Raw genomic sequence first — 27,654 nt, forward strand, 5'->3', positions numbered from 1 at the left:
CAAACTCAGGGAGGTATTTGTGCTAATTCCTGTCCTGGAAAACAGCCATGTTGGCCTTGGTGAGTTGCCCTCTACCACCTGTCTTCTTGCAAGAACCCTTTTGCACAGGCAGATTCCTGCTCTCTCACTCCAGTTCCCATAACCACCCTTCTCTCCTGGTGAAAATCACAGAAGTGGTAGTGTGGTGACGGGCCAACAGGAACCCCCTAGGCGGAACTGAACAAATTCTCCCTTCTCCCAAAATGCTTTGTGTTTACAGATGTGTCAAAGGAGGGCTAGAGAATACTTCAAGATTGTTCATGGGGGGTTCTTCTGGCAGCAGGACTCTCCTCATCTGCATGTTAATGTTTTGGGGAATGCAGGGAGTTTTGCTTTCTTGCAGGTTTCTGAGAATAGTTTGTGGGTTACTCAGCATTGCTTATGTTACGGCACAGCCGTAGGGGTACCTAGCTTAGCAAAGAGGAGGGCTTTGCTCTCATTTTGCATTGTGGTATTTGTGGGTGCATGAGTTGATGGTTCAACACACTATTGGGCTGGGTTTTTATTTTTTCCTGTGCTCAGTCTCATGGCTTCCACATTAAACAATACTTTCCAGTATCCTGTTCTCCCATCCTATTCCCCAAGGGTAATAGAAACTATATTCCATTATCTTGGGAATGATCTGGATTCTAAGTGTTCTGCCATATAACCTGTTTCTTCTTGTGGCTGGTAAGTGAGTGCTGCTGAATTTTATGACTGGAGTTCTTTCCAATCAGATTGTTGATTCAGCAGGTCATGGACTACTCGTTCACCCTTGCTGAGACTATCTTGTGTCAGGCTATGTTCTGTGGCTTGTGGTCAGCTGCAATCAGTAACATTTTTCTCACCTAACTAACCATTAGGCAAAGCCTTTTTATATATGTCTCTCTCAAGACAGTGTTTGACCAACACGGTCTTGCAAAGAGTAGCAATGAGGTATGTCTCTCTCTCTCTCTCTCTAGTGACATGAGTTTTAAGAGTTTTGTCTGACCATTCCCACCAAGACTTCAGTTGGTGGTTCCTGAAGGGATGCTTCTTAACCCATTGCGAGTTATAAAATACTTCATGATGGACTGGGCTCTTCGGTTGGAATACCTGTTTCTATTCTTTGTCTTAGACTAGCATAGAAGGTGTCCAGGAACATCCTTCCTTCTCTGGCTTTGTGAGGTACCCAACAAGTTTGAATCCACTGAGGAAGATGGCACTCACTGTGCCTTGGGCCCTCTCAGGTGAACTTTGCATGACTTCGGGCAATGAGGGTAGGTGTCTAGGTGGTAGGCTTCCCTTCCTCATTCTACCAGAGACATCACCCACAGGCCTCTAGATTTTTCTTGGAACCTGTGGTGGTTGCTCTGGAAGTTCTTTAGGCACCCAACTCAGCTTGGACAGACTAGGATCTTGCCCAAGTACTTTAGTGTAGTGTTAGCCTGGGCAATGAATACAGTGTTCTCTCCCCGGTTCCATTCAGGATCACCATCTAGGTTGAAGTATTAGCTGGGTCATGCATCTCCCTCTGCTTTCCCTTCCATCTTTAATTCCCTTACAAGGGATTTCATGATTCTTCATTGCATTTTCCACATTTTAGTACCTTTCCATAATGCAAGGTACTCTGGCCCAGGGCCCTACAGGTCTGGTCAACCATTTCACAAGACATTTGAAAATTACAGGACCCTCGACATCCCCTGATTTCAGCCCAACCAGGAGCATGCCACATTTGGGTGATATTCAACTTCAGTCAATTGACATGGACTACCTCCCACCTGGTGGATAAGTCATCACTTGTATAAAAGGGAGATGGTTTGTATTCCTGTTGGAACAAGTGACAAATTTTTACAAGTAATTTGCATTTTTATAGGTCTACAAACCAGAGCGTTATATGCACTTAAGCTCATCTCAACCATCCCACTTGGTCCTCTGGCTAAAAGAAAATTGGCTACTATTGGTAGATGAGTGAGGAGTATTCCCCCATTCACCACCCTTAAACACCAGTTAACTTCCTTGTTACTGAGTTCAACAGCTGATGCAGCTCATGCTGAAGGATATTCCTGTTATAAAAGGCTCTGGTTTGCATAGCTATGAAAAATGTTGATTTCTTTAAACATTTTGTGTTTTATATATTTCTTTTGAAATCAGTGGAATTAACCAGGACATTAAGAGGGGGAACTCAATGTTTAACTTCACCACAGAGTACTGCTAGCAGAAGATTGTACTGGTTCTTGATGTACTGGCTGAACAGCAAGAAGGGCAATTCCAAACTACCCATGTATACAAAAGCAATGAATGCTGTCCGTTGCTTGAATGCACGAGGGTATCCAGACACATGTAAAAAGTCCCCAGATGAGCACATATGTCAAAGATAGTTCATGTATTCCACATCATGGATAGTCCTGTACAACAAACTTAGACTACATTCATCAGTTATTAACAAATAATGGCTACACTGATGTGTTAAAGCTGCTATCAAAAAGAAAGTGAATCAATGTGATCAACCTATAACGACAACAGTAAAGGAGGTGTCTTCAACCAAGGCATAACTCCAGCTGCCTTACCGAAAGATATGCAGCAAGCTCTTAGTCAGCAAGGAACTGGCTATTTAATGTATTTAGCCAGGGAATCCTTTCGATTCTGTCACTTACATGGATAGATACAATTCAGAAATTGCCCCCATCCAGGGCATATGTAGTTGCTAAGAATATCCAGGTTTACGAATACTAAGAATGAATAGAAACTATGAAATTGTGAAATTGAAAAGTAAGAACCCTGAGCCAGATTGGAAAGACACTTTTGCAGTTGAAATGTCAAAACAGATTTGCATTTCTAGAAAACATATCTAAGGAGGAACAGACACTCAGTGAGGACTGACTTAGCATCAGCAATGGATATCATTTTGCTGGAGACTACAGTACTGGGCCATGAACTAGCAAAATATGGACTAACAAAATATGGACTAACAAAATAAAAACCTTGTAGAGCAGACCCTCGTTAAGATGGACTAATAGGGGGGCCAGGGTGTCCGTCTTAGTATAAGTAATAAACCAATGTAGAAACGTTTGAATTAAAGCTCATGGTAAAAGATGAAAAATGAAGAGTAAAACATGATAAAAATGGTAGAATTCAGCCACATATGTAGATGCCTAGGCCGAGACATGAGCGCATAATTGCTAAGTAAAAAGAATACTTTACCCAAAATCCTTGGGGCCAGATGTGTTTCAGTTTTTGGAATTTTTTGGATTTTGGAACTGTGGTGTCAGGAGCATAATCAAACATCACTATTGCAGCAAAAACATTTTTTTCCCTTTTTTCATGTTTTTTTCATTTTAGTTATTTGTTCATTGTACTTTATTATTATTTATATTAATATACTGTTAATGGATTTTGAGATAATTAAGATCATCAGTAATAAAATAGTGGGACAATTAATACCACAAGTTCACTAACACATTTTGTTTTCAACAAAAACATTCCGTAAAACGCAACAATATAAATGATAAAAATAATTGTAATTCAACTTGTGAATTTTAACGATAAGTAAGACTGTAAAATACATTTCATCATATCGGTGTTGGAGAGGGTTGTTTTTTATTGTTACTAACGTCGTCATCAGTTTGCAGTCGTAAATCTGAGGACGGTCTGGGAATAGGATATGTAAGTGGTGACTCATCACCATGACACACTGTTGTGGGATTTTTCTTATCACTATATTATTAAAGTTAAAATTATTGTTGAATTCATGTTTTCATGAAGAAATAATTATGTAAAACAAATTACTGAGTAATTTTACCATCAGCAGTCAAATAATCATGATCAGGGCAACGTTCAAACTTAGTGCCGTCCACGACACATTTATAAATAGAACAGAAGTAGAGGGCTGTCATTGGCTACCAGATCTCCATGGCAACCAGCCAGCCAATCAGGTTTTAGCTGTATTCTGTCTGAGATACATAAGTGCGTGTGTTTTAAATACAATATGTAGTTTTTAATAGTGCGTGTATTTTCCTGATTACATGAAGAATAGAATGAATTCCTTATTACTTTGAGTGCAAAATTCTTCAGCGACAAATTTTTTTTTTTTTTTTGCTTCAGAAGATATTTACTAACGTTGTGTTGAGATACCTTTAAAAAGAAAATTCTCTTTAATCTCTCGAGGATAAAATTACACTGCATAGAGGGAACTGGCTGGCAGTTTCCTCTCTCTCATGTCATTTGCCACGTAAACGCAAGTATTGTTCAGCAACTCAGGTTTTGTCTTCATAACGTATACTTTGTCATGTCTTTTCTTTCCTAAAAAAAGCATACAAAGCATCGTACTGTAGCTGCCAGTCAGGCAGCAGGTGGGTAAAACTTGGTTCTCAGTGATTGGCTACGATACTCCCTACCCTTCCAGACAATAGCGTTCCTTAATGACAGTATGTACTGTGTGCAGGTTGAATTGGTTACAAGTTAAAAGCATTTCAGTTTAGCACAGTATAAATACAGAACTATTCAGTATATAAAATAAAAATATACAGTAGATGAAAAGTTTTTTATTTACCTTTGGTAAACAAAAAGGAAAACGGTATGTGACGAGCAGAGGAATAGTAACTACCTTAAATCGTGGTCGAACATTACGTATTTTAAATCGTCTGACCCTCTTCGGTGTCCGTCCTATCCGATATACGGATTAACGGGGTCTGGCTTAACGTGGGTCGACTGTACATCAAATAAGGTTTGGGAGACAATGAAGTATTCAAAAGCAAAAGTTAATGCAGACTGGTTTCAGGGAGATGAACACAAGGTAGAGTCTCAAGTATAGATAGTGAAGTTAAATGAAGCACAAGATGAGATTTCTATAAAAATGGATAGATGATGTTGACTAAACCATGGTGTTAGGCGGCCACAGACTTAGCAATGAAATGCTGTATCCATGGGTGAAATAAAGAGGAAACTCCCAGTCAGAAGGGGAGGGTGGGTCATATTAACATTAGAAGAAGAACGACACCACTTCATGGAGCATTTTTGTGAGGTCATGAACAAGAAATTAGGAGGGGGTTCATTTTACTGATCAAAACCTAGAAACAGTAATAAATAAAAATTTGGCAATGGAAAGTACCGGGCAATGGTTGAATCACTGGAGAAATTATTTAAGCTGAAAGTGAAAGTGGACCGTTCCAGAACATGGCATAGATTTTCGGTTAAACAGAGCAGTCATTAACCCTTTTAACGCCGACTGGACGTATTTTACGTCGACAAAAATTGTCTGTCGGGTGCCGAGTGGACATAAAACACGTCGACTACAAAAAGTTTTTTTAAATATTTGAGGAAAAATACTTATAGGCCTAGTTTGCGAAAAATTTTAAATCACGCTCCTTGAGGGATGCTGGGAGTTCACGGATCACGCTGTTGTTCACGCTGTTGTTTTGTTTACAAGCGTGACTCAGCTGCACATGCGCGAATTTCTTTCTTCTCCCACTAGAAAGCATCAGCTAACTCTGCTGAAAATCTCAGAAATTCTTTAGTCACTTTGTCGTAATTTTTGCACTGTTTTCTAATAGCCATTACATAAATTTTTATATATGAAAATGTGCGCAATTTCATGTAGAATACAACAAAAAATAACTCATGGTTGTAGCTTTTATCAGTTTTGAAATATTTCCATATAAATCACGATGTGCCAAAATTTCAACCTTCGGTCAACTTTGACTCGACCGAAATGGTTGAAAAATGCAATTGTAAGCTAACACTCTTACATTCTAATAATATTCAATCATTTACCTTAATTTTGTGACACACTGGAAGTCTCTAGCACAATATTTCGATTTATGGTGAATTTTTGAAAAAAAACTTTTTCCTTATGTCCTCTCTAACTGCTGAAAATCTCAAAAATTCTGTAGTCACTTTGTCGTAATTTTTGCACCGTTTTCTATTAGCCAATACATAAAGTTTTATATATGAAAATGTGTGCAATTGCATGTAGAATACAACAAAAAAAATAACTCATGGTTGTAGCTTTTATCAATTATGACATTTTCATATAAATCACGATAAGTGCCAAAATTTCAACCTTCGGCCAACTTTGACTCGACCGAAATGGTAGAAAAATGCAATTGTAAACTAAAACTCTTATATTCTAGTAATATTCAATCATTTACCTTCATTTTGCAACAAACTGGAAGTCTCTAGCACAATATTTTGATTTATGGTGAATTTTTGAAAAAAAATTTTCCTTACGTCAGTGTGCACTGACTCTGCTGAGTTCACGGATTACGCTGTTGTTTTATTTACAAGTGTGACCCAGCTGCGCATGCGTGAATTTCCTTTTTCTCCCACTAGAAAGCATCAGCTAACTCTGCTGAAAATCTCAGAAATTCTTTAGTCACTTTGTTGTAATTTTTGCACCCTTCTCTATTGGCCATTACATAAAGTTTTATATATGAAAATGTGTGCAATTTCATGTAGAATACAACAAAAAATAACTCATGGTTGTAGCTTTTATCAGTTTTGAAATATTTTCATATAAATCACAATAAATAGAAAAAATTCGACCTTCAGTCAACTTTAACTCAACCGAAATGGTCGAAAACTGCAATTGTAAGCTAAAACTCTTACATTCTAGTAATATTCAATCATTTACCTTCATTTTGCAACAAACAGGAAGTCTCTAGCACAATATTTTGATTTATGGTGTTTTTACGTCCACACATTACGAATTCATGCATCATTTTGTGATAATATTTTCTGTGTTGCTTTTATCGTTTTACAATTTGTTATATACCAAAATCATCGCAATTTAGTGTACAATACAACGAAAAAATAACTTATTAGCTTTAACTCTTTTGCTCCAGCGTGATTTATATACAATTATGACTTTTTCGCGCTGTCATATATTCCAATATTTATATATGATAATGATATTTTTTTTCATTTCTGATGGTTGCATACTAAACTTCAGGCAATAAGAAAAAAAGGAGCCAAAAATGAACTCTTAATCTTAAAAACTAAGCATGCTGTGATTTTTAAAAAAAAATTTTCTGCTTCGGTGCTAACTCAAACCCCGCCAGCATACGGGAGACACTTTTGTAAATAGACACTTGGCGTTTAAGGGTTAAAAAACTTTGTTGTCTGTTTTGTGTTTGTAACTCTTTTTAGACGTTGAATAACAAAATAAAAAATATGCAAACATCATCAGTTTCATCAAGAATTTTAAGAAGGTGTGTGTTTTCTTGATAGGTACGGAAGAGAGCTATGGCTGATCCAGAGGTTCAACAAATTCTTAAAGACCCAGCCATGCGGATGATCCTAGAACAGATGCAGAATGATCCACGAGCATTGCAAGAGTGAGTATCAGATGTCTGTTGAAATATTTACTTTTTGTTTCCTTGGCACTCATCTTGAAAAAAAGTATTATGTTTCTTAACCAGCTGTAATTTAATTGTGGCATCAGGTAATAGAGCATAAAATGTCATATTAGCAGTTTTAGCCATTCCAGGAGGGTATTTCTAGGTGGAGAGCATGTTTTATCACAGGACCTGGGCTTGGTTATTTTTTCTTGTCTATGGGGATTCACCTTAAAGATACAAATTCTTATGTTGTATTCTGCCAAGCATACTGTAGATGTTAAGGTCTGTGGGTCAAAATTGGTTCCATATTGGTTTCATAGACCAGTTTATGAAGATGTCAGAATATTTTTAAGGCAGTATAACACATTTTTCTGCTCTGTTTTAAAGTAAACTTGGTACAGTATTGTAGAAATGTTTGTGTACTGCCCTGTTTGCTTCATCATTCTTCACTAGACATTTTATAATATAACCAACACACTTATGTTACATTCCTGGAGGGGCTGATAGATGGAGCCAAATAAAATTTAAAGTTAAGAAGATAAATTAATGATTGAAAAGTATGAGGTACAGGAAAGAAAGCCGGACTTAAGGTATGTTCAAGAAAACCATCGGTTTGCTGTCAGTTGCTATGGAAGAGACAGAATAGCATTGGTAGGACTTTGTATTGGTATTTGTAAGCCATATTTTAATGGCAATTGTGGTAAGTTGTGTAGATTGGAGGATTTTTCCTAAATATTGTAGACTTTGAATTGTATGAAGGTAGTGTGCAAGGAAACCTGACGTAATTTAATGGGAAGTGAGGATCTTGTAGTGGCAATCTAATTACAATTTCATTATAATGACTTACCAAAACACTAAAAGCTTTTATCTCTTAAAATTCGACACGTCCGAGATATAAATTTTCAAACTTTGTTTGGAACGCTGATATAATTAGCGGGAGACCCAACCCCACCGGATGCCGGTGGGGATGGCGTGGAAGGCGACATACCCTGTAAACGAGGTCAGTTTCAATCTCGGGCGTATTGTGAACGCATCTTGCGCGTCCGTTCGGCTCAAACTGTTTGGTTTCCTTCATCTCATTGCGCTTCTTTCTGGCGTCTCTCTTTGGGGAAGTACTCAATATCCTGTTTGTTAATCTAGCTAGTGTAGCTCTGTGAATTTGGTAGCTATGTCGGATTCCAGTTTCTCTGGATCTAGAGTTTGCGCAGGGAATTTGTGCTCTTCCAAACTGGTTAAACTTGAGTACGACCGCCATTCTTTGTGTACGGCATGTAGGGGTCAGGAATGTTCCTAGGAGAACACATGCAGTGAGTGTATGGAATGGAGTCAGGAGTTTTGGCAAATGTACAGTTCCCATCAGGTAAAGCTGGTTAAGGATACGGATAGGAAAGCTTTTAAGCGTAAGGAAGCTAGGCTATCTTCTTCGCGGGTGGCATTGGCGTCATCTCCTTTACCAGCTGTTCCTTCCTCCTCTCCTACCCCCTCCTCTACCACTGCTCTTTCCCCTCATATTCCCCCCTCTTCTTCACCAGCTTCCCAATATGTTTTCCCTAAAGCCAAGCCCAGCCTCGAGGCTGATAAATCAGAATTCGTTCTTTTGAGAACTCAAATGGAAGCACAAATGAACGTTTTCACGGAGTTGGTCTTAAGTTTAGTGCGTTCGCGCCATAGTCCGAGCGTTAGCGTTGGTGATGACGTCAGTGTTGGTGATAACAATGTGGTTGTTCGTGATCGTGTTTCAGGCGAGTCTGCTCGTTTTTCTGACTCTTTTGAGCAAAGGCAGCTGTCCCGCTCTCTTCTAAGGCTAGAAGACAGTCCGGCGCTGGTGAAAAGGTCAGAAATTCTTGCCCATGAGCAGGCTCGTCCTCTAAGGCACAGGAAAGCCTTAGTCCTGGTGGTGAAAGTAGTAAGCTTGACTCGTCGTTGAAGCGTTGAAAAGCTTCGGGGAGTCGCAAAAGTGAATCTTGCAAGGGCCCGGAGAGTTGTGGACGCGCAAGTTCGCATAGTTTCTCCATCGACGTGTCGATCTTCTCGCCATCGCCGACATCGCAGGATCGTGTCTCCAGAATCTTCGTCAAGACGGTCGTCGTCGAAGCATCACTGCCTAAGGTTAAGTTCTTCAGGTGAGAGTAGCAGCAGTTCATCTTCAGTCTCTTCATCTTCCAGCTCTTCAGATCCTTCCCCTCCTCGTCATCGCAAGTGAGATCATGCCTCTCGACCCTTAAAGAGGCAATCTTCTGATAATTCCTGCCCTAGGGTTCCTAAACTCTTTAAGAAAAGGACAGCTAGCTCTATACCTGGTTACTCAGCGTGGGGTTCCGATCAAGAAGATACATTTCAGACGCTCCCTCCCAGGTCACCTAGGGCAGTCAAGATGCCTAGCCCTCTCCAGAAAGGTCTGCCTCAAGTGCCCGGGCCTCTTCCTCCTCCTCCTCCTACACAGGAAGTGTCTGCTCCTTTGGCTTCATCTTTACCTTCCCAGGAGTCTAGTCTGCTGGAAGAGAAGCTAGAAAAGGTAGTCCGCAAAGTCCTTGGTATTCCTGGGGGTCAAGAAGTTGTTCCTCCTCAACTCCTGGACGATCTTGGCACGGAACCGATTCTTTCTGGTTAAGAGGAAAGTCCCTTTGACTCAGTGCCTTCTTCTCTACTCAACTTTCTGCTGCAGTCGTACCCTCAACATTTTCAGCCGACAGCCCCCTCTTCCCCGACTTCCACGTTGCGTCTGGGAAAACAATGTCCTGACACTTCCCTTCCCAAATTAGTACTCTGCACTGCCTCCAAGAAAGCATTAAAGGAGGTAGAGGCTTGGTTGGAAGCTAAGAGATCCTCGGGTAAATCGTCATTTGCATGCCCTCCTTCAAAGCTGTCGAAAAGGAGGCAAAATTATTACAGCACAGGAACTTCTCCTTCACTGGGCTCTGTAATATCAGCACAAGGGGACTTTGGCTCCCTTGTGGACCCTTCAAGACGCATTTCCTTTGAGGCGGCCAAGACCTTCTTTTCTGTCCTGGATGTAGAACATTTTTCCAAGAACCTCTACAAGCTCCTAGAGTTTGTCAGCTTTCTCTATTGGTCAATGGGAGCTATTTTTAAACAGGTTGAGCAGGCTAATGTCGTAAAAGATGTCTTGGAGAGAATCACGGGATTCCTTTCCTGCACCGACATTGATATCCATGATGCGGCAGGCGAACATTCCTCCCTCTTCGACATGGCCACTCTGAAGAAGAGGGAGACTTGGTGCTCTTTCTTATCTAAGGCTGTGACTTCTTCGCAGAAGACAGCGTTGATGTTCGCACCTTTTGACAAGGAAGGCCTTTTCCCAGAAGCGATAGTGAAAGACGTCACACATCCTGTCTGTCTTCCACCAAACCCAGGCCTGCTCCCGCTCCTTTGACCAAGATGGTATCTCCTCTTAACAGACATCCGTTTCGTAACTCCAGGCCCAAACCTTACTCAAGGTCCCGCTCCAACTCCAGGGGTCACAAGTTCTCCTCGAAGCCACAAGGTCGTCCTGCCAGTAAGTAGGAACCCTGTCCTCCATGCGCCAGTGGGGGCCAGACTCAGCCTCTTTTGGGAGGAATGGAGAGACAGAGGTGTAGATCAGTGGGTGGTGCAAGTGCTCCAGCTAGGCTACCGCCTTCCGTTCGCCCAACCTCCTCCTCTCTCCACTTCTCCCATTTCCTTGACAGCATACTCAGGAGGCTCAGTCAAGTTTTCGGCCCTAGAGACAGAAGTCCAGTCTCTCTTAGGGAAAACAGTCATCGAAGAAGTACAGGACGTGTAACCCCAGCTTTCTACAACCGCCTGTTTGTAGTCCCCAAGTCATCAGGGGGTTGGAGGCCAGTTCTCGACGTAAGCGCTCTCAATCTGTACTTAGTGAAAACCTAGTTTTCCATGGAAACGAACCACTCCGTTCTCCGGGCTCTAACTCGAGGGGATTGGATGGTGACCCTCGACATGGAAAATGTCTACTTCCACATTCCAGTACATCAAGACTCCAGGAGGTATCTTCAGTTCGTTTTCAAGGGCAAAGTTTACCAGTTCTAGGCCCTCTGCTTCGGCCTGTCGACAGCCCCGCAGGTGTTCACCAGGATTCTCGCCCCAATAGGTCATTGGCTCCACCTGGATGGAGTTCGGATCTCCTTGTACCTCGACGACTGGCTACTCCGTTCATCATCAAGGGACTGCTGCATGGAGGACCTTCACAGAACCCTAAGGTTAGCTCGAGACTTAGGGATTCTGATAAACACGGAAAAGTCGAGCTTAATTCCTTCGCAGAGGATTCTTTATTTGGGGATGACTCTGGACAGTCTAGCTTTTCGGGCTTGTCTGTCCCCCAAAAGGGTTTCCTCCTGCCTTCAGACGGTGAAGAAGTTTCACCTCCGGGACAGTTGCTCCACCCGTCAGTGGATGGCTCTCCTGGGAACTCTGTCGTCAGTGGAGCAGTTCGTCAAGTTAGGCTGTCTGCACATGAGACCCTTACAGTTTTTCCTCAAGGGCTCTTGGGACAGAAGTACTCAAATGGACTCCACGGTCTTCAACATTCCCCCCGACGTCAAGAGGCATCTTCTTTGGTGGAAATCACCGGAAAGACTTTCGGAGGGTCTAGATCTCCTCCCAAGACAACCATCTCTGCAGATGTTCTCAGACACATCCAATGTTGGGTGGGGAGCACATCTAGGCAACCTCAGGACATCAGGAGTTTGGTCGACCGAACAGAAGAAGCTCCACATCAACGCTAAGGAACTGTTGGCCATTCACCTCGCTCTCCAGGATTTTTCGACCCACGTCTCAGGCCAAGCAGTCGCTGTTCATGCCGACAACTTGACGGCTCTAGCTTACATTCGGAAACAGGGACGTACCCATTCCTTCTCCCTGTTCAAAACTGTGAGGGACCTTCTTCTGTGGGCGGACAGCAACAGGGTGGTTCTGTTCCCTCGGTTTGTGCATGGAAAGCTGAACGTTCTGGCGGACCAACTCAGCCATCGGAACCAGACTCTCCCTACGGAGTGGACCCTGCACCCACAAGTGTGCCTAGATCTGTGGAATTTGTGGGCCACTCCCAAAATAGATCTCTTCGCTACCTCCAAGAACCATCGTCTCCCAGTGTTGTGATCGCCAGTTCCAGACCCACTGACTCACTTGGTGGATGCCATGCTCCTAGACTGGATGAACCTGTTTGCCTATGCCTTTCCTCCTTTTGGGCTCATCAGGCAAGTGATAAACAAGTGAAATTCCATCAGAACATCGAACTAATCCTTGTTGCCCCGTTCTGGCCAAGGAAGGAGTGGTTCCCAGACCTGCTAGATCTCCTGATAGACTTCCCAAGGCTTCTTCCTCAAAGGAAGTCGCTTCTCAGACAACCCCACCTAATGAAGTTCCACCAGGGATTGTCCACTCTCGCTCTGACAGGCTTCAGACTGTCAGGAAGCTCATCAGAGCGCAAGGTTTTTCAAGCAAGGCTGCAGAGGCTATTGTGAGGTGCAGAAGGAACTCCTCTAGCAAATTATACCAATCCAAGTGGACAGTCTTCAGGAATTGGTGTAGAAAAAATAGTATCTCTTCTTCGACGTCTATAACTCAACTTGCCGATTTTTTCATTTACTTAAGGGATTCAAGAAAGTTGATGCCATCAACCATCAAAGGTTACAGAGCCATGCTGTCCTCCGTCTTCTACCATAGGGGGTTAGACCTGTCAAATAACCGAGACTTGTCAGACCTCCTCAAGTCCTTAGACACAGCTCAGACCCCAAAACCTTCCCTTGCCTGGAATTTAGATGTATTTTTGAGGTGGTTGATGTCTCCAAGGTACGAACCTTTAGAACTTTCTCTTAGAGACCTCAATAAGAAATCCCTTTTTCTGGTTACCTTAGCAATGGCAAAGAGAGTTAGTGAAATATAGGCCATTGACAAGGAAGTGGGTTTTTCACAAGGTAATGCTGTTTGTTCTTTCACCTTGAATTTTTGGCCAAGAACGAGTCTCCTTCAATCCTTGGCCTCAGTCCTTTACCATTCAGAACCTCTCCGAAGTGGCTGGCCCTCAAGAATTGGAGGCTTCTTTGTGCCCTGTTAGAGCTATCAACGCTTACTTAGCCAGAACGGCCAACATCAGAGGAGGTTCCTCTAACCTTTGATGTTCAGTGAAAAACCCAATCAGACCTTTATCCAAAAATGCCCTTGCTTTCTTCGTCAAGGAACTCATTTTAGAGGCACACAGACACATTAACGAAGAGGACGCACGCCTAGTCAAGTCTCACATTCATGAAGTGCGCTCAATAGCAACTTCAGTGGCTTTCCGTCATAATAAGTCACTTTCGCAGATCACGCAGAGCACCTTCTGGAGGTCGAAATCAGTGTTTGCATCTCACTACCTTAGGGAGGTCGAAGTTGCGTATCAGGACCTGTTTGCGTTAGGTCCCGTATCTGTAGCTGGCTTGGTTTTAGGGGGAACACACTAGGGGGGGTAGGTTCTTTATCTTATCCTCCCCTGGTGGTTTTATGGTTGCTGAGTTAAAGGGAAGCTGGGGGTGCTCAGTTCACCTGGAGTACCCTCCATTCTAGTTTAGCTGCTGAGGGTATAGAGAAGGGGGATGTATTTAACTAGTTTTAGGTTAGGCGGTGAGGCCCGTTTTCAGTCTGGTTGCTTTCCAATTGCTCAGGGCAAGAGCAAAGGAAAGTCACCCCTTGTCTTAGTTAGCGGTGTACTTCCCTGACTACTTGGGTTGTTATGGAGCAGAGTAGCTAGCAGTGCTTACGCCCAATGCCTCTGCAGGTAGTGGAGCTTCAACCAGCAGCAGTACCTCCCTGCAAAAGCCCATCTACCAAGTAAGGTGACTCCTACCATTTTGTTGGTAGGAATCCATAGGATGCCCATGTTTAGAGTTTGTCCCTTTTTTATTATGTGTAACCTTTCGGTAACTGACACTTCATCCCCTGCCCTTCCACCTTAAATGTGGAATCAGCTTTTACAGTGTTTTGGTAAGTCATTATAATGAAAATGACATTTTTATGATAAAATGATGTTTCATTATACTTACCAAAACACTAACTTAAAGGCCTCCTCCTCCCTGCAGGGGGAGACGTTATCTCAGGCTGTCACTAATTGTGTATGCTGAGATTGAAACTGACCTCGTTTACTGGGTATGTCGCCTTCCGCGCCATCCCCACCGGCATCTGGTGGGGTTGGGTCTCCGCCAATTATATCAGCGTTCCAAACAAAGTTTGAAAATTTATATCTCGGACGTGTCGAATTTTAAGAGATAAAAGCTTTTACAGTGTTTTGGTAAGTATAATGAAACATAATTTTATCATAAAAATGTCATTTTTACATCAATATTTGGTTAGCTAATTTTTTAATAGTTAAGGCAAATAAGATTACAGTATTATCATTCTTTCAAGTGTTCCAAATCTGTATGACAATTTCTTGACCGTTATCCTTTTATGGGGTGTAATTATTTGCTAGAAGTACTGAGAGATTTTTTTTTCTTCTTTTAGGATTAGGTGCACTTTTTTTTTCACATTTTTCACTTTTCATCCTTTCAAGTGTCTCTCCTGCTGCCCACCTTCTTGATGATTTTGATGTCACCATCAGGAAAGACTTATTTTTTAACTGATTAGTATGAAATGAATCAGTTCTGATTGCTTACAGAACTAGGGAAAGTTTTTGTTGCATACTATGAAATGAATCAGTTCTGATTGCTTACAGAACTAGGGAAAGGTTTTGTTGCATACTTCCTTGCCTCTGGAGCCCTGAGTGCTTGTTGGGACTGGATGAGTTGAATGTTGTACTGCTTAGCTCTGCCCCTTGGTACTGCTTTGTCCCTAAAGACTTGACTTTTTGAAGTGGTACAAGAAGTTGATAGAGTCTGAGTATTAGCCTTTGGCCAGTCCCCAGTAGAGTTGTAAAACTTGTCGCTCCAACTCTGCGTACTGGTGCACACAGGAGCTTACGTGATGAAATTATTGTTTATGTATTCTATAGTCTGTGTATTGCAGTTTCACTGTTTAATATTTTTAGCCTATCCTCACCAGGATTATGACCAGTTTACAGTATACTTCTCCTATTGCAGACAAGCAGTATATGGTGTTATTTAATTCTTACCCACCACATTTCAAGGGGCATGACATAAACCATAAGGCACAACCCCCCCCCATTTGAATCAAGGTGTTTTGTAACCAAGTTTTAACACTCGCTACCCACTAGACACTAATGCTTTCTTTTTTGCAACCCAGTAGTAGAAATTAAAAGGCTGATATTATTGATTCATAGTTATGATATCTTATATCTTTATATGTAAATGAAGAAATCCACAGCAAAAATATATATATATATATATATATATATATATATATATATATATATATATATATATATATATATATATATATATATATATATATATATATATACATATACACACACACTGTATATATGTACGTGCACGTGCGTGTGTGTGTGTAAACCAATGCATTTTCTCTCTAAATTTTGTTAACAATTGGATGTTATTTATCTAGTATTCACCCCCCAGAAAAGTTGAACTTACTTTTTATTCAATAATTTAACATTTCTCCTTCATTTTTAAGTGCATCTCTTATTTTTTTTGGCATAGAATAAGCCAAGTTTTTGAAATATTGATCATCATCAAATTCTTGAAACCCAAACCTGTGGATAGCATCCTTCAACTCGGCCACAGATGTTTTCTCTCCTTCCATGGCAGTCAGTCTTCGTTTCATGTTATCCCAGCAGTTTTGTATAAGATTTAGGTTTGGTGAATTGCCAGGCCTTTCTAACTTTTGAAAGTTATGTTCCTTAAATACCTCATTAGCATCTTGTGATTGAGGGCAAGGGGCTACGTCTTGCATAAAGATTTGCATGTGTAGTAGTGCCTTATAAGGAACCAGTTCATTCTCTTAAAACAAAGCATTCCTCACTCAATTCATAGTTGTGTTCTTTGGAAGAAAATATAAGCCACCGCTACCCCCATATCCACTAAAACATCTCCATACCAACAAATAAGTGGGATGCATTACAGTTGTGACTGTACATTTACTTTGATGTAAAATAGTTTGATCCTAAGGACCTTCGTACCTTCATGCCATCACTATTACACGGAAACATGATTTGTCGCTAAATACAACATTCCTGATTTTTTTCAGTGCAATGCAAATGGTCTTTACAAAATTTCTTTTGCTTATTCCTCTTGGCTTCTGAAAGGAGAGGCTTCTTTGTAGCAACACAAGAGGGGAGACCAAGGTCTTTCTGTAAACGAAGTTGTACAGTTCTTTCTAAGACATTTCCAAGTAAGATGGGTTTTTCTGCCTTCAAAATCTTTGTTTCATAACAATCCTTTTAATAAAGTTGTCTGTCTTTTCATTAGTCTTTTTTGGTCGTCCAGAGCCTGCTTTTTTTGCAATGTAGTTTCTAAGTTCGTTTCCTTAGCACACCTGCACCACATTGAAACTACTTGTAGAGATGCCCATCTCTTTTGCTGTGGCTGTCATAGACTTCCCACTTCTCCATAATGTAACAGTCTCGGTCGCCTTCACAACTGAGGGAGATTTTTCAGGCATTTCTAATCATTAACATGCAAGAGCACAAAAAATAGCATACAAAAATTATAAGATGGGCCAAGAGAAAATACATTGACATCTTCCTCTTCTGACTGCTTGTCCAACACTGCTTGTTTAGACAAGAAGTGGCTATCACTCCCAGGCCCATGGCAGTGCCAGATGTACAATTGAATGAGGAGAAACAGATCGCTCTTGGTGGATGAGCTGCTTCCATCTACCTCCGTAGTATGCTTCTGCTTCGTCAAGTCCCTTCTCCCTCAAGTGTTCCCTCATGCAATCTCTCCATCTCTTTCTTGTTCTTCCTCATCATCTACCCTGCACTTCCATCTCCATAGCATGCCTTCCAGCATGGTCTTCCTCCCATCTCAGTAGGTGTCTGTAACATCTCTGTCTCCCCTCCTACACATTTTGTTTTGATACTTTAGCCACCTTTGTGGACCCTCTTATATACTCATTTCTAATCCTATCTTCTCCTGTTACACTAGACATCCTTCTTGACATTCTCTGCTACATCCAGTTTTTTCTATTGTGTCTTTTTCATATTTGCTGTTTCTGTACCATACAGCATAGTTGGTCTTACCACTGCCTTATGGGACTTTCCCTTTAGTCTTAGTGGCACTCTTTTGTTACAAAGGACCCCTGAGGCAGCTCCAATTATTCCAATCTGTTTGTATCCTGTTTTACTTCCTCATCATTTTATATATTTATTTATTTATTTTAGTTAGTTTTCTTTTTTGTTTTTTCTTTTTAATCAAATTTATATGTAGTTCTGTTTAGCAAAATTTTGATTTTAATTTTTATAACATACTATAAAAGTGAAAAGATCACATTTAGTATTCGGCGTCGGTGACCCTGGTAGTTGTGACGCCAGATAACCCACAATTAATCAATCAACCATTCTTCCACCAGCCTCTACTATAGACCCTAAGTATTTGAGCTTGTCTACTATTTATTTCTTCTCCATCCAACCTTATACTCTCCCTGCCTTTGGTGGTACACTTATATTCTATCTTTGACCTGTTTATCCTCATTCCTGTGTCCTCCAGTGCAAATCTCCACTTCTCCAACTTCCCCTCCAGAACCTTCCTCCACTCTGCACACCAACACAATGTCTTCTGCATATATTGTGTTCCATGACACTGTCTCTCTTATCTCCCCCGTCATGCTATCCATCACAGTGTTGAAAATAAGTGAGCTAAGGGCTGAACCCTGGTGTAATCCAACCCTCACCTCAAATCCTTCAGTCTTTAACAGTGCTCTTCACTCTGGCATACTCATTCCAGTACATCTCCTGAATGATGCCTACATACTTCTCTGGGACCATCTTTCTCAAAATCCTCCAAATTTCCTGTCTTGGGACTCTGTCATAGGTCTTTTCAAGGTCTATTAACCCTTAAACGCCGAGCCTCTATTTACAAAAACGTCTCCCGTATGCCGGCAGCGTTCGGGAGTTAGTTAGCGCGGCGGAAAAAAGTTTTTTTCAAAAAATCACAGCACGCTTAGTTTTTAAGATTGAGTTCATTTTTGGCTCCTTTTTTTGTCATTGCCTGAAGTTTAGTATGCAACCATCAGAAATGAAAAAATATCATTATCATATATAAATATTGAAATATATGACAGCGCAAAAAAAAATGTTCATATATAATTTTATACAAATCGCTGTGAGCAAAACGGTTAAAGCTAACGGGTTATTTTTTTCTTTGTATTGTACACTAAATTGTGATGATTTTGGTATATAACAAATTGTAAAACGATCAAAGCAACACAGAGAAAATATTATCACAAAATGATGCATGAATTTGTAACGTGCGGACGTAAAAAAATGTTTTTTTTTTTAAATTCACCATAAATCGAAATATTGTGCTAGAGACTTCCTGTTTGTTGAAAAATGAAGCTAATTGATTGAATATTACTAGACTGTAAGTGTTTTAGCTTACAATTGCAGTTTTCGACCATTTCGGTCGAGTTAAAGTTGACCGAAAGTAGAATTTTTTCTGTTTATCGTGATTTATATGAAAATATTTCAAAACTGATAAAAGCTACGACCATGAGTTATTTTCTGTTGTATTGTACATAAAATTGTGCACATTTTCATATATAAAACTTTATGTAACGACTAATATAAAACGGTGCAAACATTACAATAACGTGACGAAAGAATTTCTGAGATGTTCGGCCGAGTTACCCCGCGGACGTAAGGAAAATGTTTTTTTCAAAAATTCACCATAAATCGAAATATTGTGCTAGAGACTTCCAATTTATTGCAAAATGAAGGTAAATGATTGAATATTACTAGAATGTAAGTTTTAGCTTACAATTGCGTTTTTTTACCATTTTGGTCGAGTTAAAGTTGCCCGAAGGTTGAAATTTTGGCAGTTATCGTGATTTATGTGAAAATATTTCAAAACTGATAAAAGCTACAACCATGAGCTATTTCCTGTTGTATTCTACATGAAATTGTGCACATTTTCATATATAAAAGTTTATGTAACGACTAATGTAAAACGATGCAAACATTACGACAAGGTGAAAAAGAATTTCTGAGATGTTCGGCCGAGTTACGCTCGGCTCAGGCGTAAGGAAAATTTTTTTTTTTTTCAGAAATTCACCATAAATCGAAATATTGTGCTAGAGACTTCCAGTTTGTTGCAAAATGAAGGCACATGATTGAATATTACTAGAATGTAAGAGTTTTAGCTTATAATTGCGTTTTTTTACCATTTGGGTCGAGTTAAAGTTGACCGAAGGTTGAAATTTTGGCAGTTATCGTGATTTATATGAAAATATTTCCAAACTGATAAAAGCTACAACCATGAGTTATTTTCTGTTGTATTCTACATGAAATTGCGCACATTTCCATAAATAAAACTTTGTAACGACTAATATAAAATGGTGCAAACATTACGACAACGTGACGAAAGAATTTCTGGAGCGGACGTAAGGAAAAAGTTTTTTTCAAAAATTCACCATAAATCGAAATATTGTGTTAGAGACTTCCAATTTGTTGCAAAATGAAGGTAAATGATTGAATATTACTAGAATGTAAGAGTTTTAGCTTACAATTGCGTTTTTGACCATTTCGGTCGAGTCAAAGTTCACCAAAGGTTGAAATTTTGGCACTTATCGTGATTTATATGAAAATATTTCCAAACTGATAAAAGCTACAACCATGGGTTGGATGTTGCTGTATTTTACATCAAATTGCACACATTTTCATATATAAAACTTTATGTAACGGCTAATATAAAACAGTGCAAAACTTACGACAAAATGACGAAAGAATTTCTGAAATTTTTGGCCGAGTTACCGAGCGGGCGTAAGGAAAAAGTTTTTTTCAAAAATTCACCATAAATCGAAAATATTGTGGTAGAGACTTCCAATTTGTTGCAAAATGAAGGTAAATGATTGAATATTACTAGAATGTAAGAGTTTTAGCTTACAATTGCGTTTTTCGACCATTTCGGTCGAGTCAAAGTTGACCGAAGGTTGAAATTTTTTGTAGTCGGCGTACGGTACGTCCACTTGACACCCAACAGACAATTTTAGTCGACGTATGATACGTCCAGTCGGCGTTTAAGGGTTAACACCATTTATAAGTTCCTTTGTTTCTCTGAATTTCTCCATTAGTTGTCTCAGATAGAACATATCATCTGTTGTTCCAACTGCTTTCATAAATCCCAGCTGTTTTCTCCCTATATCTACTGCCTATCTTTGTCTGGCATCCGTCATTCTTTCTAATATCTTCAAGGTGTGGGATTTCAGTTTAATACCTCTGTAATTACCACACTCGTGAACAACCCCCTTGGCTTGGAAAATTGGTCTAAATATTTTTGCAGTGACTATATAAATATACAGTATATATACAGTTTTATCTGGAGCGCAACATTTATCAGACACTCCTGGACCAGAGACCAGGCCTCAAAGATATATAATGTATACAAATTTTTTAAAAATTGAAAAAACTGCCCTTCAATGGTTGACAATGTTGTGCAGCCTCAGGAAAATGTTGGTAATACAGTCATACCTCGAAATTACGCAAGGTTAGGTTCCGGAGCCCCTTGTGCAAGGTGAATTTTCGCGTAAGTTTGGCATGGTCTTTAAAAATGCTAATAAATGTTTATTTCCAGAGTTTAAGTACTAAATATGACCCTAATCATGCTCCCAAAGTATTAAGCTAACTTTTAAATGAACTAAAGTTAGTGTAATTTTATTTGAAATTTAGCTTATTACCCTTAAAAAAGGAATACAGTAAATGGTTGACATAAAAATTGAGTACTGCACAGTTTCATAATAGCGCATTTACAGTAGGTGCGTACGTATACTAATGTTACCCCTAATTCATGGGATGCCATTTTCTTTGTCACTTAAGAGTAAAAGCCGGTTTCTTTGCGTCACTAGGCAAAACGTCATGTGTCCGTCAACAAAAGTACAATTCTATAAAATATCGAAAACATGTACATAATGTTCGTAGAAGGTAGTACAGTACAGGTAAAATTCAATCAGTTTAAAATTATAGACTGTACAGGTAATGACGTACAGAGAAATAATAAGTTGTAAAAAAGTATGTTTGAGCGCTAACTACGAATGAGAGAGAGAGATACTGTAATAAAGTAACTGTACTGCTTTTGTATCGTATTTATGCGCAAATATATAAATACAAATTTTCCATTCTGATTTTACACCTAAAAACACGAAAACTTAAAAATTAAACATACTTTCTACAGGGGTATCATCTTTGAAAAATGCAGTAACTAAGGGTATCACATCTTGTAAAAGTACACCAACTGAACGTGCTGTAATTACATGCACATAGAGATTGCACCAGCACTTTTCTCCGAGGTGAACAGAGTAATTTTCAAAGAATGACACTTATACAACTCTTAGTTACATCTCTGATATTACATTAACGAATTCATTTTATCAAATGAGCGCGACTGAACAACCTCATCTCAAGGTCATGTAAAGTCCTTGTGACAGAGACTTTGCAAGTGGACATAATACTTGTATGATATTTATGTACAGAAATATATATATATAAATTTTCCATATCGATTTTACAGTTAAAAGCATGAAAACTTATAAATGTACTTCAAACATTAAACAAGCATTTTCTGCAAGGGTATCATCTTTGAAAAGTGCAGTAACTTTGCAAATGGGTATCACATCTTGTAAAAGTACACTAAGTGAATGTGCTGAAATTACCTTTGCATCATATTTATGCATGTACAAAAATAAAAATAATACATTTTCGCTATAGATTTTACACATGAAAGCATGAAATGCATTTTTCATAGAGATTTTACACATGAAAGCATGAAATGCATTTTTCCTATAGATTTTGCACATTAAAACTGAAATGCATTTTTCATACAGATTTTACACATAAAAGCATGAAATGCATTTTTCATACACATTTTACACATACAAGAATGAAATGCATTTTTCATACAGATTTTACACATAAAAGCATGAAATGCATTTTCATACACATTTACACATACAAGAATGAAATGCATTTTTCATACAGATTTTACACATAAAAGCATGAAAACTTGTAAATTACTTAAAAATTAAACACCCACTTCTGCAGGGTTTCTTGAGAATTTCGTGTCTGTGAAAAAATCGCGTATGCCCATTAGTTAGGTTCTAGTGAAAAGTTTGTGTGTGTGTGGTTCGCGCAACAACCTGACAGCCTGAAAGGGTTTTTGGGGGTGGGGAGGCCTCAAGAAGTTTCCAAGGTGGGGGGAATCTGATAGCTGGATGCCGTGGGGGAAGAGGGGCAGTGTGGAGAGAACAATAATGATAATAGGAACAGTATGTTTAATCAAAGCCTAAGTCTGGTAACACACACTTTTACTCTTTTATTAATATTAAAATGTAAACGCGAGGTTTACATTTTAACTTTATTTTTTCTTTTTTCATTTTTGCAAATCAAAGAATAAATGCAGTTGTGTGCGTAGGGTACATATGTATGATACACTCATTCCATGCTGTCGTTGGTCTTGCTACAGCCCGTTTGGTTTTGTCTTGCCTGCATATGAAATTTGCATTTTAGATATTTTTTACAGTGATTAGAGATGAAATATCAACGGTGATAAATATTCTCCGAGTACTGTTATGATATGTGTGATAATCATACTCAGAGGCACCTAAACTTGTGATGAAATTTGGTACAGTAAATCAAGCAAAGCAAAAAAATGACAACTCATACCTACCTATGCACACACTCGTTCAGTGGCGTCGAGAACTTCCTGCAGCTTTTATAGTTTCATGTTTTTATATGATATGGTGAGTCATTTTCATTAAAGGAGAGAGAGAGAGAGAGAGAGAGAGAGAGAGAGAGAGAGAGAGAGAGAGAGAGAGAGAGAGAGAGAGAGAGAGAGAGAGAGAGAGTAACACTCCTTCACCATTTTATTTATAATTTATTTATAGGATATGTACATATGCACACACTCATTAATAACATTTTAGTAGTGTTCTGAACATGAATTTGCTTTGAACAGTTGTCATTAATAAATGCCATATATACTAAAGATGCAAATACACAGTGTAGTAATGTATTGCACAAACACTGTATTACAAATAGAATGAATTTCATTTTTAGTAGATTGCACTAGGTTAGACTTTCAAAGAAGGTTACCAAAATTATGGCTTATGTATCAGTTCATAACCATCTCTTATAATTAACAGTCACTTACCAAAGAACAGACATAAAAACATCGAGTATGACGTAAACAAACAAAACAGGAAACAGCTGTTTTGCGATTTTGAGGGATTTTACTTGAACATAAAGTATATTCATTATATACCCTATTTACATGTATGTACAAAAGTAAAGATTATAATTCCATTAATACATTTATTTCTCTTAACAACTAAAAAATTATTCTAATTCTTTCACTAGTTGGCTTACTCAGCTGATTCTGAGAACGAGAACATTGCAAATGTCGAGATAATGGTTTTTTATACATATTACGAGGATAATATATCGATATAATAATACAGTATAAGTGGGATTTGTATGTAAAGTAACAGTTTCATTACCATTATCTTTATCTTAAATACTGTGTAATAGCCTGTTTGACTTACGGAAATGGATACCGTGAGTGGAACACCTTGGCTAGTGTAGGTCTATAGTTCACAAATATATTTGTTCCTACATGAATACAAACCCTCGGTCTTTACATATGGAAATACCTTCAGTGCAGTTGGAAACTGGCCATTCAATTCTAACAAGGTTGTCAGTTAGTTAACTACCAGACAGTCGGGTGGGGAGTCCCACTCTTCCATCTGGCAATGCATCCACTTACCTTTTGTATGCCTCACAAGCTGCATGCATCCCGTTCTGCTCTGCCTGCTGGCTGGTTTTCTTCATTCGCCTATGATCCTGAGGTTTTTTTCTCTGATCTTTTTTTGTGATCTTTTGTCACATTGTACTTATTTTGTTTTGCATAATGCAAACCCATGAGTCATCTCAGCCTTAGGAGGGGAAACCTCATGCCATACAGCAATGCCCAGGCATAGGGAATGTTCCTTGTAAACGTTTCCTCTCCCCAATTGACATTGATCTTCACTCGCTTTGCCCTCATTGCCACAGGCATGAGTGCAACCAAGGTAGTCCATGTGATGATTGTCATGAATGGCTTCGAAGCAATGGATGCATTTTACTTGAAAGAGGAAATACAGGAGGAAGGCGGCTTCCCACACTCTGTTGGAAGGTTACACTTCCCCAGTGTTGCTGAAGAATGCCAATCCTTCTAATTCCTTCCTTCCTTCCAGTGGAACTGCCTCTTGTTGCTACTTCTCAAGGAGAAGTTACTCCTAAACGGTCACCTATTGCTCTGTTAATAGTCCGTGGGGGCGGGGGAGAACTGGACCAGGGTGATGGCTCGCCTGCGGTCTCTGTTTGCCCTGGTGGGCGTGGGTCACGTTCAGAGTTAAGGGAGACAGCCTCACTAACCTGACTCCTTCAGGCTTGGGGTGGATTCAATGTTCATTAGGGGACTTAAGGAGCTCTAGCCCTCCCTAGGTCTCCCCAGGGAGCCTTCAGTCCGGGAGTTGATTTTCCACATCAGTGCCTCCATGACTACTGCAACTGCCGCTTCTGCAACCGTGACTACAACCATGGTTACGATGTCGACCAGGACCACGGTCGCACCCTTGGCCCCCACTGTCATGCATCCTGTGTTGATCCCATCGACCTCCATGCTCCCTCCGACGTACTTCTTCTCAGGGGATGTCCTCCTTCAAGCCTAGGTGAAGTACCAGCGTGACAATAAGAAGTTGAAGAAGAGACCTCGCAGTTTGTCTTCGTCGTCTTCATCATCGTGTTCCATTACCTCCTCCCCTTCTTTCAAAGGTCCCATTATGCAGACAAACCGGAGGAAGAAGGTCACTTCTCTGTACTTCTCCGTACCGTAAGAAGACCTGCAGGCCTTCTTACGGTCAGCCCTCCTTCACGGAAGAGGCACTGGGATCTCTTGATCGCTCATTCATGTCCACGGATGCGGGAACCGTGCCACGGGGTAACCGCGCCACAGGGTTCTCTGGACCCACGTGATGTAGGAGTAACAGATGCATGGAACTCTGCGGATACCCGTATCACCAATATTGGTCCTCAGATGTCATCTACCAAGGCCAGCAAAGAACCTTCCACCACCTCTGCAACTGTTGTGCGGGCTCCTTGGACCCTCATGCCATGGGTGCTGACTGCTGTGTGTATGCGTGTCTTCACAAAGACCCTCATCACCAAGGGTGCACAGGTTTCTCTGAAACCCAGTACACTAGTACCAGTTCTGGTAACTCATCTTCACAAACTTGTAAGGGTTCTTCTACTGCTGCATGGCGTCCCACAGACTCCCGTGACAACGGTAAGTGCTTGCAATCCACGCCTGCGGACTGTGGCACATCCCAGCAAGAGGGAGTGAGCCCACAGTGTGCAGGCACTACCTCACCCTTGTATGTTCTCACAAGAGAACAGTGCCAGTGTCCCATAAAGATGAAGCTGGCCCCGAGCCCGTTTTCCTGGAAACGTGACAAGGAGATCCCCCATCCAGTATTCTTCGCTTGCTGAGGCCACGGCCTCGAAGAAGACTATAGCGTGTCTTTGGGATAGCTCCCATTCACATCCGCGTGACCTTATGTAGTCGTGTGAGCATATGTGGTCACATGAACGGGTCTCCTCTCTCCATGACAACCCCCATGTACGTTCGAGTGAATGGGCCCGCTCTCCCAGACCCATGCAGACGTTGTTACCATGGGTTGACAACCGCTCATGGCCTTCCTCTCCTGTTGGGGCTTCGGCGTCCAGCAGGTCCGAAGGGTGCTCTCACATGTCCCTTCAACCGTCTGGGGTGCTCTCACATGTCCCTTCAACCGTCTGGGGTTATACTGGGAGCCCCCTCGACTTGGGACTACCTTGATATGGTGGGGGCGGTGCTTGAACCCCAGGAATTTTTCCCCGGGTTTGAGTTCAAGAGTCCCATGTATCTTTATATATTTCTTTGGATTAATTTTTGTGGAATTTTCTGCTTTTGCTAAAATTTATTGGACCTGATAAATAGGAAAAGATATCATAGCTGGGACTGGGTTTATATCCGAAGCTAAATAGTGGGAACTCACCATCAACTGCCCAATAATGTTCAGACCTGAGAGATATCAGATTGATAGCTTTAAGGCAGAACAATTCTTAGGGCTGGACAATGGATTCCAGGGGTTTCTGGTTCTGGGGATAGGACTCTCAACATTCTATCTGGTTTGCCCATAATATGATTAGGATGGGGATGATTTCATTCTTGTAATACTCTCTGTCCTAGCAAGCGGGTTTGGGTGACACTTAGGCCACTCTAATCATGTGGGGTAGAGTAGGGACACAGACATTTGGGAGTTGGTTCTCACTTGCGCCATTGGTGGAAGAATAAACTCCATGAAAGGCTGATGATATCTTTTTAAGGTTTTCAGGTTAATTTTTTTTCTCCCTCTCAAATCTTTATGACAAGTAAATGTAAAGATTCGAGTACCCCTGAGCCATTTGAGGGTACCAATCAGCACAGTTGATGACCTCTGGAACCTCCGGTGTCAACTGTTTATAAAAATGTAAAAAAAAATCCTAGTGTAATTACACAAGAACCCTACACTCCAGTACAGAGCAGACCCAAAAAGTAAATATCGTCCTGACCCAACCTTGACTCACTTCAGCTCCCTCTTTGGGAGTGGAAGTTGGTCAAGGTTTGTAACCATGGAAACAGAACAACAACTTTAGCTTTAAAGTTGGAAAACTACTTATTAAAAAGACATCCAACAACAGAAATGTCATTCAGACAAATAGCCAAGCCACAATAAAAAGCCAATCCGAAGACTATTTGTCCATAAAAAGTATTGAAATATAAATGTAATTTAAAAAAAAAAACATGACACTATGAACAGCATACATAATAATACCAAGTAAACAGAACAATAAAGTGTTAAGAATTAAAAAAATAAAATTTAAAGGTCAAGGTCTACCTAAAAAAATAAAAGTTTTGGGTCAAAATAGAGAACTGAGACCTTTTGTTCCAAAACCACTACAATGTCAAAATTGTAGTTAATATTGGCACACAAAGAAAAACTCGGAATGAACATATATGTGCTTATTGTGGTTCTGACGAACATACCACACAATGGTAATGTAGTAGGCCAAAGTATGTAAACTGTGGGCAAGATCGTCACTCAAGGTCCAAAGAATGTATATACAGTACTATATATACAGTAC

General features: G+C 40.2%; 1 long non-coding RNA gene across 1 annotated transcript in view; it reads left to right on the top strand.

Moving 5' to 3' along the window:
* LOC136826314 (uncharacterized) overlaps positions 1-27,654 on the top strand; it is a 70,438-nt gene that overhangs the window by 13,141 nt on the left and 29,643 nt on the right. The window contains exon 2 of the long non-coding RNA XR_010849591.1: positions 7,225-7,331. This is a non-coding gene — a long non-coding RNA (uncharacterized lncRNA). The remainder of the gene's footprint in view (positions 1-7,224; positions 7,332-27,654) is intronic.

Source organism: Macrobrachium rosenbergii, chromosome 40 (assembly GCF_040412425.1).
Source record: "Macrobrachium rosenbergii isolate ZJJX-2024 chromosome 40, ASM4041242v1, whole genome shotgun sequence".
In the NCBI taxonomy this organism is placed as follows: domain Eukaryota; kingdom Metazoa; phylum Arthropoda; class Malacostraca; order Decapoda; family Palaemonidae; genus Macrobrachium; species Macrobrachium rosenbergii.